General features: G+C 45.9%; 1 protein-coding gene across 1 annotated transcript in view; it reads right to left on the minus strand.

The window, feature by feature from the left end:
* PRICKLE1 (prickle planar cell polarity protein 1) overlaps positions 1–12906 on the minus strand; it is a 65109-nt gene extending 52203 nt beyond the window's left edge. Inside the window, exon 1 of the mRNA XM_066991996.1 lies at positions 12743–12906. The gene's annotated coding sequence lies outside the window, so the exon portion shown is untranslated. The remainder of the gene's footprint in view (positions 1–12742) is intronic.
* Between the last annotated feature and the right edge of the window lie 1224 nt (positions 12907–14130).

The following is a 14130-nucleotide window of genomic DNA, read 5'->3' on the forward strand; positions in this document are numbered from 1 at the left end:
CTTTTCTCTTGTTTGCCACTTGAGTTGCATCCCTCCTCTATATAACTAGTGGAAACAGATGCTTTCACTGGACAGAGCAGTTCACCTAAAATTGCCGTTACCTCCTACGGTGCCCCTTTTCTTCTCAAGGCCTGTAGAGGGAACGATGACAGCCACAGTTTGTATGCCAAACAGGATTACTCAGACCTGAACTTAGCACCTGCCTGTCTTTCCTTGGAAAGAATGACCAATAGTTACTGACCCCAAACAGCCCCCTCTTTATTATCTATCATTAACTGTATGTACACAGGGACACATGAATGCTTAACCCCACCAGATGCATTTCAGGTAGGCCTATCTTAGTCCTGTATCTGCAGGACAGGCTCACTTCAGCACAAAGGCTCTCTAGGAATGAGGATGATAAGGAAGTGCTCCTTGGGGTATTCAGCAAAGCCCATTTCTTCCTCCCTCCCCGTCTCCTGGGCCTGGTTAAACTAGTTGGGGCAGCTTACCAGGGGCCTGGAGACAGACTTCAAAGTGTTTGGTTTTCTTCCATTGTCTCCCATGTTTGTGGAGCTGCTGTTATCAGGCTATTGTCTCCATTCATTCACTCAGACGGGGAGTAAACCACTTACATCCTCACCGAGCAGCTACCACAACAGGCTTGTCAGAGGGTCTTCTAGGGAAAGAAAGCTTGGTGAGGAAAGGCTCATGCTCCCACTATGGAGGGCCACCGTCCATCACACAGACCACCACTGCACTGGCTTCTGCCTTAGGTCTCCCTTACCTCGCCCTCTCTCAGGCCTGAACAGGCTGAGACTGAAGTCTCATTTCATTTCACACTCTCAAACTCTTCACATAGCCGCCCCCCCCCCCCAAATCTGCTCCACCTACTTCAGACAGGAAAGTGAGATGAGGTATCACCCCCCAAGGTGTCCATGCAAACAGATTTTTGAGCATATGGGCGAGGATCCTCAGGCATGTTTACTTTTCTTTTGGAGTTCAATACAATTTTGGGACAGCAGCAGATTGACAGAGACAAAAGCAGCAGAGGAATGGAAAAGATAACGAGCCCCCTGGTTCTTGCATTGGCAGGCTGCTCCCTGCCCTTCAAATCCACCTATTTGCCTCATTTCAAGTAGGATCATAATAATTTGAGGGAAAGGAAGTACGCTTTATTTAATTCTCGAGTGTCACGAGGCATACTGAGAGAAGCACAGGCAGCCTCGCTCCCTTCCTACAGCACAGGGCTGGGGGCTCCCCGCAGCAGCTCCCCGGGGGCCGCTCGGCCCGCCGCGCCCTCGCCTCCCCTCAGCAGCCCCGGCCGGAGCCCGGCGCCATCCCTCGGGTGCCACCTAGCGGCCTCCCCGCCGCTCCTCCCGGCCCCGCACCGGCCCAGCACCGCGCTGCGGCTGGAGCCGGCGTCGCTCCGCAGCGACAGCCGCTTATTTCTGCCTCCAAGCCTCGGCCGACGGCACGGCAAGGCCACCCGCTTCTCCTGAAGCGGCACGGCCACCGGCCATCCTGCTCCTGCTTCCTGCGGGGCTCCGCGTTGCAGAGTGCCGGGGAAAGAGCAATAACTTATCACATTTGTTAGCCTTCCCATCACACCACGTTTGTAGTCACAACTTCCTCACACCTCTCCCAGATGAGGAGATAAAAGCACGCAAAGTATTTCCACCAACACCAAGAGGTCTCCACTGGAGGCTGATAGTGGCCAAAGTCCTACCACCACAGGCTACGAGCTCCCATGCCTCACCAGCCCACCGACTAGTGAGGAGCGTGTCTTCTGCCGCCTTGGAGCCTGTGCACGGTGTCTGCCAACTCCACCGGGCTGACCATCCACCTGCTGGCACACCCTGCCTCTGATCTCTTCCCTGGAATAACCTGCTTCAAGAGATCCCAGGCGGGCACCGAGAGACAAGTCTGGTTTCCTTTGCAAAGCCAAGTAGTTAAAACTCAAGACCCATATCTCAGTATTTAAACAAAAAGTGTCCAGGACTATCATTCCTTCTGCATTTGACACTAAAGCAGTTTCAAGGTGACTGTTCTCATGTGATCTTCTCCCAGGCAGCCTGTACGGCAGTGACTTCTGGGACTCACCTACACGTCCTCAGGCAGGCATACTCTGCCCCCTGGGCCAGCAATTCACTTTCCAGCACTGGCTTAACAGCTACAGTAACACTTCGGCCCTGGAGCTGCTCCCCAGGCTGAAATTCCAAAAAGTTATTTTAACCCATAGCCCTAAAGATCACTTTTTTAATTAAATAGAAGGCTGTTTGCTGGGCATGCACAGGCTCACATGTCTTCTGACTTTTTAAAGGGAGAAATTCATACCTGTACCAGGCTGCGTGCATACATCAGTCAGAGTTGGAAATAAATATTTTGCATTATGTCCTTCTGATATATGTTTTATTCCATGCAGTACCACAAAACAAACTAATTTGTACATGAAGGCCAGAACTGATTCACAGGAGAGAAAACCGAAGCTACTAGAATGTTGTTAGGCATGGTTACAAAATAGTCTTTAAACACTAATTTTGGAAGGATGTCAAGAAATGTATCTTTTATATGTACCCTTACACAGTACACCAGCTTTTAATTTTTTTTTTTCCTTCCTTAACAGGCCATAGACTCAAAAAAAAGAATTAAAGTCTGTTGGCATTTTTTTTAATGGTGATTTGCCCCCCTCGTCCTCTCCCCCATGAATGTCTTTGTCCTAACACTTTTGTATTTTAACAGTTTTAAACACTTCCCTTCTTTGCATACCATGACATGGACCTCTAAATGAACAGCAATCTGACTCAATTGCCATGTGCTCCTGATCCCACACAGTTTTCTTTTTTTTTTTTTTTTTTTGCATTTTTACTTTTTAAAAGATGCCTGGAATAGGTACGTAACCTATCCAGTGGTCATATATATATATATATATATATTTATATTTAAATGATACCTACATACAAACCAAGATTGCAAGCAAATGGCTGTAGAATTACTTACTAGAAAGACTGCTTTCTAAAGTTTACTTTAGGTTTAGAGCTGTTTCCAGAGCAGACTTCTGTCTAGCAGAAGCACTGTACCATCAGCTTGGTATTTGTGGAAACAACTTCTCCAAACAAGTTCAAGCTCTGCATCTTTCTAAATACATCTTCATTTCCTGAGGTCAAGTCTTCTGTCACCCATTTCCCTACACAGCAGATTGATGAAGTCTTTTCAGAGACTTTAGTCAACCTTATTATATGATACTGTCTTTATTGGTTGCAGTGGTTGACACCAATTCAAAGCTGGAAGGATGCTCTTCTACTCCTAAACCTTTTCAGTGGAAGCTGCTTCATCCACGAAGTTGGTAAGGTGCTTTAGATTGCTTGGCAAATTCCATTTTTTCCTTCAAGCATGCTGTATACACCCAGTTTGCATTAGAGAAACTAATTTCCCCAGTCTCTCACTTTCTAGTCTCAGTACCCTTTTGTTTCTCTTGTACTCAAAGACAACTTTTGCATCTCATACTTTGAAAATTCTACCAAAACTAGCATCTCTTCCAGCCATGCACTCCAGTCTCCACATAATGAGTCTCAGAAGAGCTTAAAAATGCTCTAAAAATGACAGGCCAAAATAAGTCTTAAAGCCATCAGATTAGAAATGAACAAGACCTGCCACTGGGAAGACATCCAGCACACCTCCACATTCAGAAGAATGTCAGTCTACAACTGAATAACATCCACATCCACAACAAGGACTGCTCTACCAGAACAAAGGTGAGAAGCATCAGCTCTTAAATATTTTCTCTACTTGACACTTCACCAGTATAACACATACACTAGAAAAGCAAGCTATTGGGGCTTAACACCCTTGGGGGACAGGGAGGTGCAGATTAAAGCTGGAGATGAAAGCTTAAGAACTGAACAGTAGAAGAGGCTAAACACCACAGGGATTTCACTCACATCATGTTGGAGAAAGTTTAAGTGACATACTAAGTCTACCCCATCCTTCAAGTTTAAAGAGACTTCCTTGTGGCCATCAGCAATTTGCTACTCACACAGAAAAAAAAATATAAAAAAATCAAATGAGCCAATAGATCTCCTCCAAGTTAGAATGCGTTATAGGAGTCAACTATTTCATGTTATTTTTTAAACCATAAAAAGAGGCAGTCAAAGCAGCGTTTCAGTTAGGTAGAGAATACTGCATTAATTTCAAAAACTAAATAGTGGCAAGGTTGGAGTCTGTTGCACCGGTTAATGAATGCAGCGACTGTTTTCAAAGATACCCACACATGTACAGATCATAGCTAGCATGAACAGTTTTTACAGCACTGCTGTATAATCTCATTCAGTTATTTGACTACTGATGGCAATTAAGGACCATAACCCATTGCCAAAAAATAAACAAATGTTAACAACCACCCAAACTTAAGCAATGGCAGAAATTGTGTGTGGATATTCCAGGTTTATTGCCAAGTACTTAGCTGTTCAGAGAAAACCTGGAGTTAAAATAAATTCTTGAGTATGCACAAAACATAAGAATGGAGCCAAACACTTCACAAGCACAGGAAAAACAGCTGAAAAGGTTTTGTGTATGTAGAATGAGTATCTTGAACCTGGATAACAAGGAACAAGATTCACAGATGAGAATATAAAACCACAAAGAAAATTAAAGATGTATGGACATAGTCAATCCTGTCTTTCCTTTGGGACATGCACAGAAATACGGCTACACTCCAGACATTTTGTAGGGTCTGACCCTAGGAAGGTAAGTACTTTACCATGCATATTGATTATTAACTACCAAAGTTGATGTACCAATACTGAGGTATTAAATCAAAGAAACATGCATCATGATTTGATTACTAGCTGTAATGTATTATATATGAAAATGAAACATTATGTATGAAGAGAAACAAGTATAGCAACTGATACATATAAAATAAAGTCACAGTGGCACATTGAACAATTTTAGGTTACCCAGACTCACTTAAAAATAGAAACCAGAGCCTGGACTCTTCTCTCACCCCATTTTACATGTCTTTACATTCGTTGATTTCGGTGGAGTTCTTCACAATTTATGCCATTGTGAGAGGAGAATCAAGCCTTGTGTGTTTAAAAGGAAACTGCAGACATGTTTCCCACCAGAGTGCAGGGGGAGATTTTAAAAAAACACAAGTATATGAACTGTGAAACCAATAGAGTACACAAGTGAAGGCAGGCAAAGAGGCTCTAGCTGGGGGTAGTGGTGGTGGTGAGCTTGCAGTTTATCCACACCTCTCCCCCCCCTTCTTTTTTTTTTTTTTTTAAGACCTGGGATTGACATTAAGAAGTCAGAAACCCAGTCATTATGCTGGCTTTTAAATAAATTGTTAGAAATAAGTATTACATTTGCTTTCTGACAGACATTTTTGATTTATATTTTCCTACTGATATTCTACAGAGTAAGGACAGGGCCATTTTCTTTGTGAAGAATAGACTTTCCATTCTCTGAAACTGGGAAGGGGATCTGAACAATTTCTAGTACTAGAAAATGGTGCCTAAATTACTTACACCCAAACTCAAATAATAAAATCTTCCCCAAACCCTTCAGAGTCTTTCAGATAACCAGTACCACAGTAGTAAGAAAGAGCAACCAGCACCACTTACCACTAGAAGTCAGGCCTGACAAAGTACTAGATGATTTAGAGATGGCAGAACAACTTCATGGTTTGGACCTACTGGGAGCCTATGGCACAACTGAAGCTACTGCTTTATCATCATTTCTTTAGGTAGCAGCTCACAATTAGAAAGATCCTTGCCAAGGTCATGAAAGAGGAACTCCACGTACTAAGACAACCGTTATACTGATTTGGAAAGCCCACTTAAACAAAATGAAACAAGAAACTCTCCAAAACACCATATTTTTTTCAACCCAACACTAGGTCCCTGCTTGAACCATGCCAGCACAACTAGGCAACGCTGCATGGGAAATAGCTTGGGCATTTACATAGGGAATACAGGCTGAATTCATTGTTGTATCGGGGTGCCATCTTAATAGGAAATTAAAGTCATTCATAGCTCAGAGCCCAACACTGCCAGAGTATGACTGGAACTACCAGCTTGGAGATGCTCTTTCCCCACCCTCATTCATGTGCACAACCAGTGTCACAGCTCATATGCTTAAGTTTTCCCCCGCACTCCAGTAAAAAGATATGCCTGAAGTCTCCTTTTGAAAATCAAGTCTGGAGCGTCTTCCCACTTTGGCATCAAGTCCTGACTGACTGAGTATGACACAGAAAGCAGGAAGAAGGTAAATGCACAGAACTGGACGAAGAAGGAGGGCTTCTACCTATCGCATAATTCAAGATCTGCCTGCTAGTTTCCATGAGAGATGTTCTTTCAAAGCATTAGTCTGCTTCCAGAGGCTGTGGGAAGGTGGAAAGAGAACCAAGAACAAACACCTATGCTTTTGAATATACAACTTGAAATGTTTTGTAGTTAGTACTTAAATGTTGAACACTGACTTGTACAAAGAACAGAACAAAAACACCACACCCTTACAGGAACAGTAACAGGAACAGCCTGGTATCACCTCAATTCCTAAAATAAGGCAAGCAAATATACTTCTGTGCTACTATACCACAGTCAAAGAGTCTCCGTCATATTAGTAGCTCTTTACACTCAACTCCAAGACATTAAGACATGCTTAGCAACTAATATATCAGAAAGGTTTATAAACAGATAGTGCCAGAGAAGACAGACAGGGAGACACTAAAAATAAACCCACTGAAATTACAGCCCAGAAGGTGGCAGATTCAGAACTAGACAATAGAGCTTTGAGTGTCAGAGGAGATTTTGCAAAGAAATCTGAAAAGCAATAAACATGCAGCAACGAAACTGATGACTGCATGTCACTGAGGTCACTTCAGTTCCATCACATACCTACAACACTCAAGTTCAATATATCAGCAGCTACTCTTATAGAGAGAAGAGCTGGTCTTGCACAAGAAAATCAGTTCTGCATAAACAGGAAAATCATAAATTGAGAAAGAAACTGGCTGACAGGCTGGACCACTGAACTACAGCTTCATACCACCTGAAAGCCCCCACAAAGATTGTCCAAGCAGATTGACTGTAAGGTTGGGGTGAGGCTTGGTATTTATTGGGCTCACAAGTAGCAAACTAGATTGTGCCCAACTTGCAGAGTGCCAGAGCAGGCACTTCAACAGCTTTTTGGCAGCTCACATTTAACTACAGTGGCAGTAACTGAGGCTCACACTTATCATAGAGGGGTGCTCTCCTCAGGTGGAGGTAAGCTCCCCATCCTCACTCTGGTACTCACCTCCCTCCCCTGTACCCTCTCAAGGCTGGTCAATGCCACAACATGACTGCTTGCTTCAGGCAGCTCACACTGCTCTTCTGCAAGAGGTATGCCACAACGGCTACCTGTGGAAATCCAGACCAACACCAAACTGCTGAGAAGACAGCAAAGCTGGGTTCTGGGTAACGTCCTCACAAGGCTGGAAGCAAAGCACGCTTCCAGGACCTCCATACAGATGAGAGCCTGGGCTGCATTTTGTGTGTTTGGCAGTACTCAGACATTCATTGGCTATTGGCCTGCCAAGCTGTTCAGGCTTATAAGTTCCTTTGCACTAATTTTCAACTACTAATTTTGTTACATATAAACATATCCTCTGTGTATCTTACTCCCATATTCCATATGCACAAAACTAACTCATTTCAGTACTGGGATGAATGGGAACTCAATATTTATCACACAGATCCACCATGCTTTGCAAACAAGACAGGAAAAACTCCAAAGGAATTTATCCATGTGATCTTTCTGATGAGCAAACCTTGAGGAAGCAGTTCAAAGCTCTCAGCAAGTCACATGTATACCTCTGTAAAAAAGACATCTGCAATTCACCAGTGAGGTTCTAGACCTAGCATAATTCATTCGGCAGTCTGCATAGAGAGATGCAAATGCACTAGGTTCAGACGATTCTTCAACGCTTTCATAAAATTCATTTAAAAAGTATATAAATATTCACATTTTGAATTGTTAACTCAGCTTGTATTTTTCTACAGAAATACGGAACCTGCAAAGATATGACACTTCTGGAAAAAGGCCAAAATAAAGTCAAAATACTTTCATCGTAAAGCAAGCACACAAACCCATGCAACTTCTTTACACAAACACTTACAAACTTCTGGTTTATTAACTACAGCACTGGATTACAAAAAGAGATCTTTAAAAAACACCTCCGCTAATCAGGCACTAATTTTTAAACACACTTTGAAACCACTCAGCTTTTGCTGCGGTTAGACAAGTCGATCCACACTTGAAAGTGCAAGGAGGCTTTAAACTTGTACCATGGTTACTGTGCATTCGTGTTGCAAGAGAAATGGGCCATGGGTGAGGGCAGTGTCTGACTAGCCAGCGTGCTCAGCTGGTTGAGCAAGAGTGCCTCTGCAGCTAGGCAGGCTCTTGCTGAGCCAGCACTATCCCCGTCACACAGGTACTCCATTAATGAAGAGATCATGGGAGGGTAAAATGGGTAGAGCTGAACAATTGCAGTGCTTGTGTCGAAGGAGGTTTATATTCCTCGCGGGAGCAATAGCAAAAAGATGTGTGCTTCGAGGAGGGGTATAGCAATATCTGTCTAGAATACCTTTAGAAATTCAATTGCACTATTCAAGTGACTGAAACGAAAAATGCAGGCGTAAAGACTAGCAAGAGAAGACGCAGCCTTCTTGCAACACGAGAGGATGGATGGAGAGTTGTACCACCCAGCATGGTGGTGCAGCCCTGAAGCCTACGTTGCTATATTCATGGCTGTGTCTGTTACTTTCTTTTGAGAACACTCAAACACTTTCAGAGACCCAGACAGAGTCACTTCAATTTTTTCCTTTTTTTAAGGACTAACATCATCCCATTTCAAAAACTTCTGTAGGTTTTATTATAAGCATCACGGTATTGACACGCAGATTTTTAATCACACTGGTTGCAATTATACAAATCAGTGATCAAATCCTGTGAGAAGCCAGAGCTTTCATATATGCTACATTAACACAAAGATTCGACTTAGGATTTGGCGCATTGCCATCAGAGAAACGTACTTCGGAGGTCATATAATATTAAGACTGGGGCCAGTGGATGCAAGATTAGACGGCAACAAGCTAAAAAAAGTGATTATAAAAACATCACAGGAATCAAAATTTACTTAAAAAAAAGCAAAGCAATCACGTTTCAATATTTGGAAGGCAGTTGGAAATGCTTTTTGGCATGTGGCTGCTCCACGAAGCCAATATTGTGCAACTGGAAACATTTCAAAAAAAAAAAAAGAATTGTTGAAGCCAAAGACCGTAATTGCAAGCCGTGGGATCTGTGCTCTGATTAAAAAAAAGGGCAACCAAATAAAACTGTTACAGGTATAAATCCTTAAGCCCGCTCATAATACTTTTATCAGCCAACTTGGTAGAACTGGAGAGCAAAGGAGGGGGCGGCACAGCGAGGAGGAAAATGGAGAGAAGCACACACGGCAGAACAGCACGAGCTATTGGGTGCTATAAATCAATGTTTCTAACACGAATCTTAGACAGGAGTACATGACTTCAGTACAGAACAACTGAAATAACACACTTCCAGCTTTTGTTGATGCGTAATCCACTGGAAATGAAAGGCCTGCCTGGGAGACTGTCTACCACGGGTTTACTAGCTAGAAAAACACTCCGAGCCCGATAGGTTCACAATGGTCTTGAAGAGCAGCTCACCAATCTTAAGGCTGTATTTAAGAACTTTCAAGAAGTTAGCCTTCCAGGCAGAGCTCCAAGAAAAGGTGAACTAGCAAGAAGCTGCCATTTGCAGATATTTTAGAAATCCTGGAAGTGTTTGTATTGGCTCATGCCTCCTGTGCCTGAGCACTTCACTCATTTCGTGCACTAAAAAAATCCCCTCGCACAAGGATATGCTTGAGAATTGTCAGCTCACACGGGGATCATTTGCTTAGTTTCTCAAAAAAAAAGGACCACGTATTCAGTTCACAATATAAACAAACAAAACACGAAGAATTACGGCAGATCACTTGAGAAATTTGCTTCAGTAACCGGAAATATCCTTTTGATAGCGATGCAGCAGCAGCCAAGGAGCTGTTTCTGTAAAAAACATGTAATTTTGGCAAATTGTGAAGTGATGTGATAGTCTGTCTTGGCATTTTTGCCAGAAATGTCACAACTTCAGTGTGCTATGACTTGTACAACACGTTTCTTCCCATCACTCTTCAGCAATAAGGTGGGAGGGGGAAGATGAGGGATTGCTGCATTATATCTCTCCAAGCTGGTTCTTCCCATTATACAACTCTTAATCCAAACAATTCAAGCCTACAAGTAAAAGCTACTCATTTCTGTAAACACTTCCAGGAGCAGGACCTAAGCATGCAGGGCTCACAGCGAGCATATACCAGCGGACAGAGCTAACCTCGAGTTTACCTCTGTTTAAAAAAGCATAAACAGAAAACAGCGCTGGCCAAACTGAAGCTTAATCCTCGATACAAGGGAGGAAATTAATACTGATAGAAGCCACTTGGTCGTTACGCACCCATCTCATCATCAAGTATTCTTAACGCAACACAAGATCACTGAACAAGTTTCCCAGGATTACTTCGGGATCACTGTCGTGACAAAAAATAAGAAGCGATGCCTCTGAGCATGTTCTTTTATACCCGCCCTCTCAGCTCCAGCAGGGATCTCCTTGCTGGAGGACAGCGTAGCGGCAGAAAGGAAACAAACCCCAGCTTGTTTGTTTTAGAGGGACTCCGTCATCGCATCTCGTTACCTCTGGAAGGAGGAGGCTCAGCACCCAAGCAGGCAGAGCCCTTACACTGAAGCGCAGCTCTCGGTCCGTTCGGTTCGAAGCTGCGCACAGCAGCCGCTGACAATATATTATGCAAGAGCCACGTTACACAGGGAAAGGGCTTTTTGGCTGGGATACAGAGGCTGGAGCATTAGAAGGGGTCAAAGCAATCTGCAGAGGCATAATACAAACCAAATCCATTTAAATTCCTCTGTAAAATGTAGACGTTCATTAGCATAGAAAAGTTTCACAGGAAAACAATGACAAAGTCAAAGCCATCTGATTTTCATATGCTAATTAATTAAATATGCCAAGTGCATTTAATCTCTTATTATAACCATAGGGGGAGACAGACCAAACTCTTGAAGTTCTGAAAAGCCAGGTCATTAGTGTGCCAAGTCATTCTTCAGATCTCCGTCGTGTATACAAATTTACATTCCCAACTTATTATGTATGTAAGCAAAACCTGGCTCCCCCCTCCCGCTCCCCATTTCTCCTCCTTTGGGGACACTTGCTGTCTTCTGCTCGTGAACCCCAAAACGCCCAAAGTGTTTGAAAGAACCGGTTTGCTAGAAAAATAAAGCACAGAAGGCATTTTCCACAAGTCCCTGTAAGATGCAGAAGAAGCTGGTGGGAAGTGCCATTAGGAACATTCTTGCACACACGCATGAAAATCCACACATAGTTTGTGCTCTTCCACTTTCAAGTGCAGCTGACATTTTCTGGCCATTTCTTACCCTTCTAAACAAGAAAAGGATTCTGGTGTTTACGTAAGGCTCTTCTTGCTTAATAAATCTTAAATTGAAACAGATTTCTTTTTTTTTTTTTTTCCTCCAAACAGTTACCTTCTTCAGAGTTATCATAGTACAGGATATTAGGGAAAAAAACAGACTCTCCTGTTGCTTTTACCCACATCTGACTCCAATCTTAATAGCTCAGCTATTAACCCTGTAAGGTCCCCACACGCACACCTTGCCCGGCCGACGGTAAGGTTTTTATACGACCGATCTGGGCTCGCTCTTTGTGGCCCCTTTTGTTATCCAGAAGGGGCAGCTCCGTGTCCTTCGGTTAACCAGCCCCATAAGCTGTCCTGGCATCAGGGCTCAGAAGAAGAGAATCTGTCACCGCAGCCAGCATCCCCACCTTCCTCCTCTGCTCTCCGCTCCCTTTCCAAGCCTGCCCAGATCCGAGCGACGCCATCCCCTGCGCTGCCCCACCACAGCTCAAGGGGCCAAACGCCTTCCACCAGCACGTCCCGGTGCTCCACCAGAGCTCGCGGGGCCAAAGCAGCCCGTCCCGGTGGCGGCCCACAGCCTGCCACACCGCTCGGAGGCTGCCCAGCACCGCAACCAGCCAACTTGTGGGGCCGCTTCCCCCCGACGCCCGTATAGGCTTCAAGGCGTAGGGTACCGGCGGTAACCCATAGGGTGCCCCACGCACCCCACGAACCGCAGCGGAGGGGAGACAAATTATATTGGGGGGGACACTGAGGTCACAGCACCCCGGTGGGGGGGCGGGGAGGGGGGGGAAGCAGCTTACTTTTCCTTAAATGAGGAAGGAAAAAAAGAAAAGGAAAAAAGAATAAAAAGGAAAAGGAGAAAGAATAAAAAGGAAAAAAAAATAAAAAGGAGAAAAGATAAAAAGGAAAAGAAAAAAATAAAAGGAAAAGGGGAAAAAAAGGAAAAAGAAAAAAAAGGAAAATAAAAAAATTAAAAAAAATGAAAAAAAAGAAAAAAATAAAGGAAAAAATAAAATAAAATAAGAAGTCATCGAGCGCCTCTGCAGAGGGACGGGACCCGCGGGTGCCCGCTCCCGGGAGCGGGGTCAGCCCGGACCGCTGCCGCCGGGGGATGCCGCTGTCAGCCCCGGGCCGGTCCCGGCGGGACCCTCGGCGCCCCGCAACCACCGCCCCCCGCTGCCGGTACCGGTGCCGGTGCCGCCCGGTGCTTACCTCCCGCGGCGCCGGGGCGCCCGCATTGACAGCGGGGGAGGCAGCGCGGTGGGACCGTGCGGAGCGGAGCCGAGCCGAGCCGAGCCGAGCCGAGCCGAGCCGAGCCGAGCCGAGGCGCTCCGCCGCCGGCCGCCCCCGCCGCGAGTGCCCGCTGCCCGCGGCCGCTCCCCGCCCTAATGGGGCTCCGCCGCTCCGCGCCCGGGACGGCGGCGGCCGCCTTCCGCCGCGCCCATTGGCTGCCGCCCGCCGCGCCCGCCAATCGCCGTCGGGAAAAGGCAGGGGGCGGGGCGAACGGGGAGGGGGCGGGGAGAGGGGCGGGTCCGGGGGCGCGGACTCGGGGGCCGCGGGTTCGGGGCCCGGCGCCGGGGGCTCGGGGCCGGGGGTCGGGGCTGGGGCTGGGGTCTCGGGCTCCTTCCCGGTCCCTTCCTGCCCTGCCCCGTCCCCGTCCAGGCCGCCGGAGCTTGCCTCGGTCACCCGCAGCCCGCTCCTGGCTCTGCAGTGGTCCCGCAGTCCCTAAGCCCCGTAGGAGACGCGCTCATGAAGGATGGGTAGCAGAGGGGACGTCCAACGATGGTGTCTGTGGGGTTTTAGATAAACGCCCCTGTGAGATAATGTGAGATAGCTGAGGGGGTGCTGGGGGATCACAGGTTCTCCCCGCTCGGTGAAACAACCGCAGCTGGAGTTGAGAAGCTTGCTGCTGGCCGGCAGCGCCTCTCTCGACTCTGCACAAGAAATTTTTCGGGGTTAGGAAATGACAGTTTTCCCTTCGTGTCTTGAAGCACATTTGGTTTTCCTGTGCTGGGAGAGTAAGTGTATTATCTAGAACTCAATCTGGTCAAAGCCGTCCTTCTGTAGCCGAAGAAACAAAAACGCAACCCTCACAGGAAGCTGCCTTAGCCTACGACCCTAGGCTACAAGTTTATTGCGGGCGAGAGCGTTAGACCCACTTAGCGCCTTGGAAGGTTCAGCTGCAGTTCTCACCCTGCCTCTCTGCTCTGTTTCCTCGCCGTCTGGATGCAGCATCACCAGCACACGGTCGAACGTCTCCTTTTAAATCTTAACCAAGTCTGAAAATAAGCACCTCCAGTCTGCGTCTGCGTGGACGTTGTCAGAGGGAAAGCAAAGACTCTTGGACAGACAGGTGACACCTCATTAGCAGAGGTCTCCATCACTTTTTCCATCAGGCTGAATTCTGATGTCTCCTATAATTTAAGAGAAAACATGAGGGATGAAGTAGAAAAGTGAAAATTATACATTCTGAAAGGAATAAGAAGAAAAGGACGGCAAAGGTGGCAAAAGGGCTGCTTGCACCCCCCTGCTGCTCTGCCTCTGCTTGTCCTTTGTCCCTTGCTCTTCCATGCCACCTCTTCAAGCATTTCTGTAGCACT

Source organism: Anser cygnoides, chromosome 1 (assembly GCF_040182565.1).
Source record: "Anser cygnoides isolate HZ-2024a breed goose chromosome 1, Taihu_goose_T2T_genome, whole genome shotgun sequence".
NCBI lineage: Eukaryota > Metazoa > Chordata > Aves > Anseriformes > Anatidae > Anser > Anser cygnoides.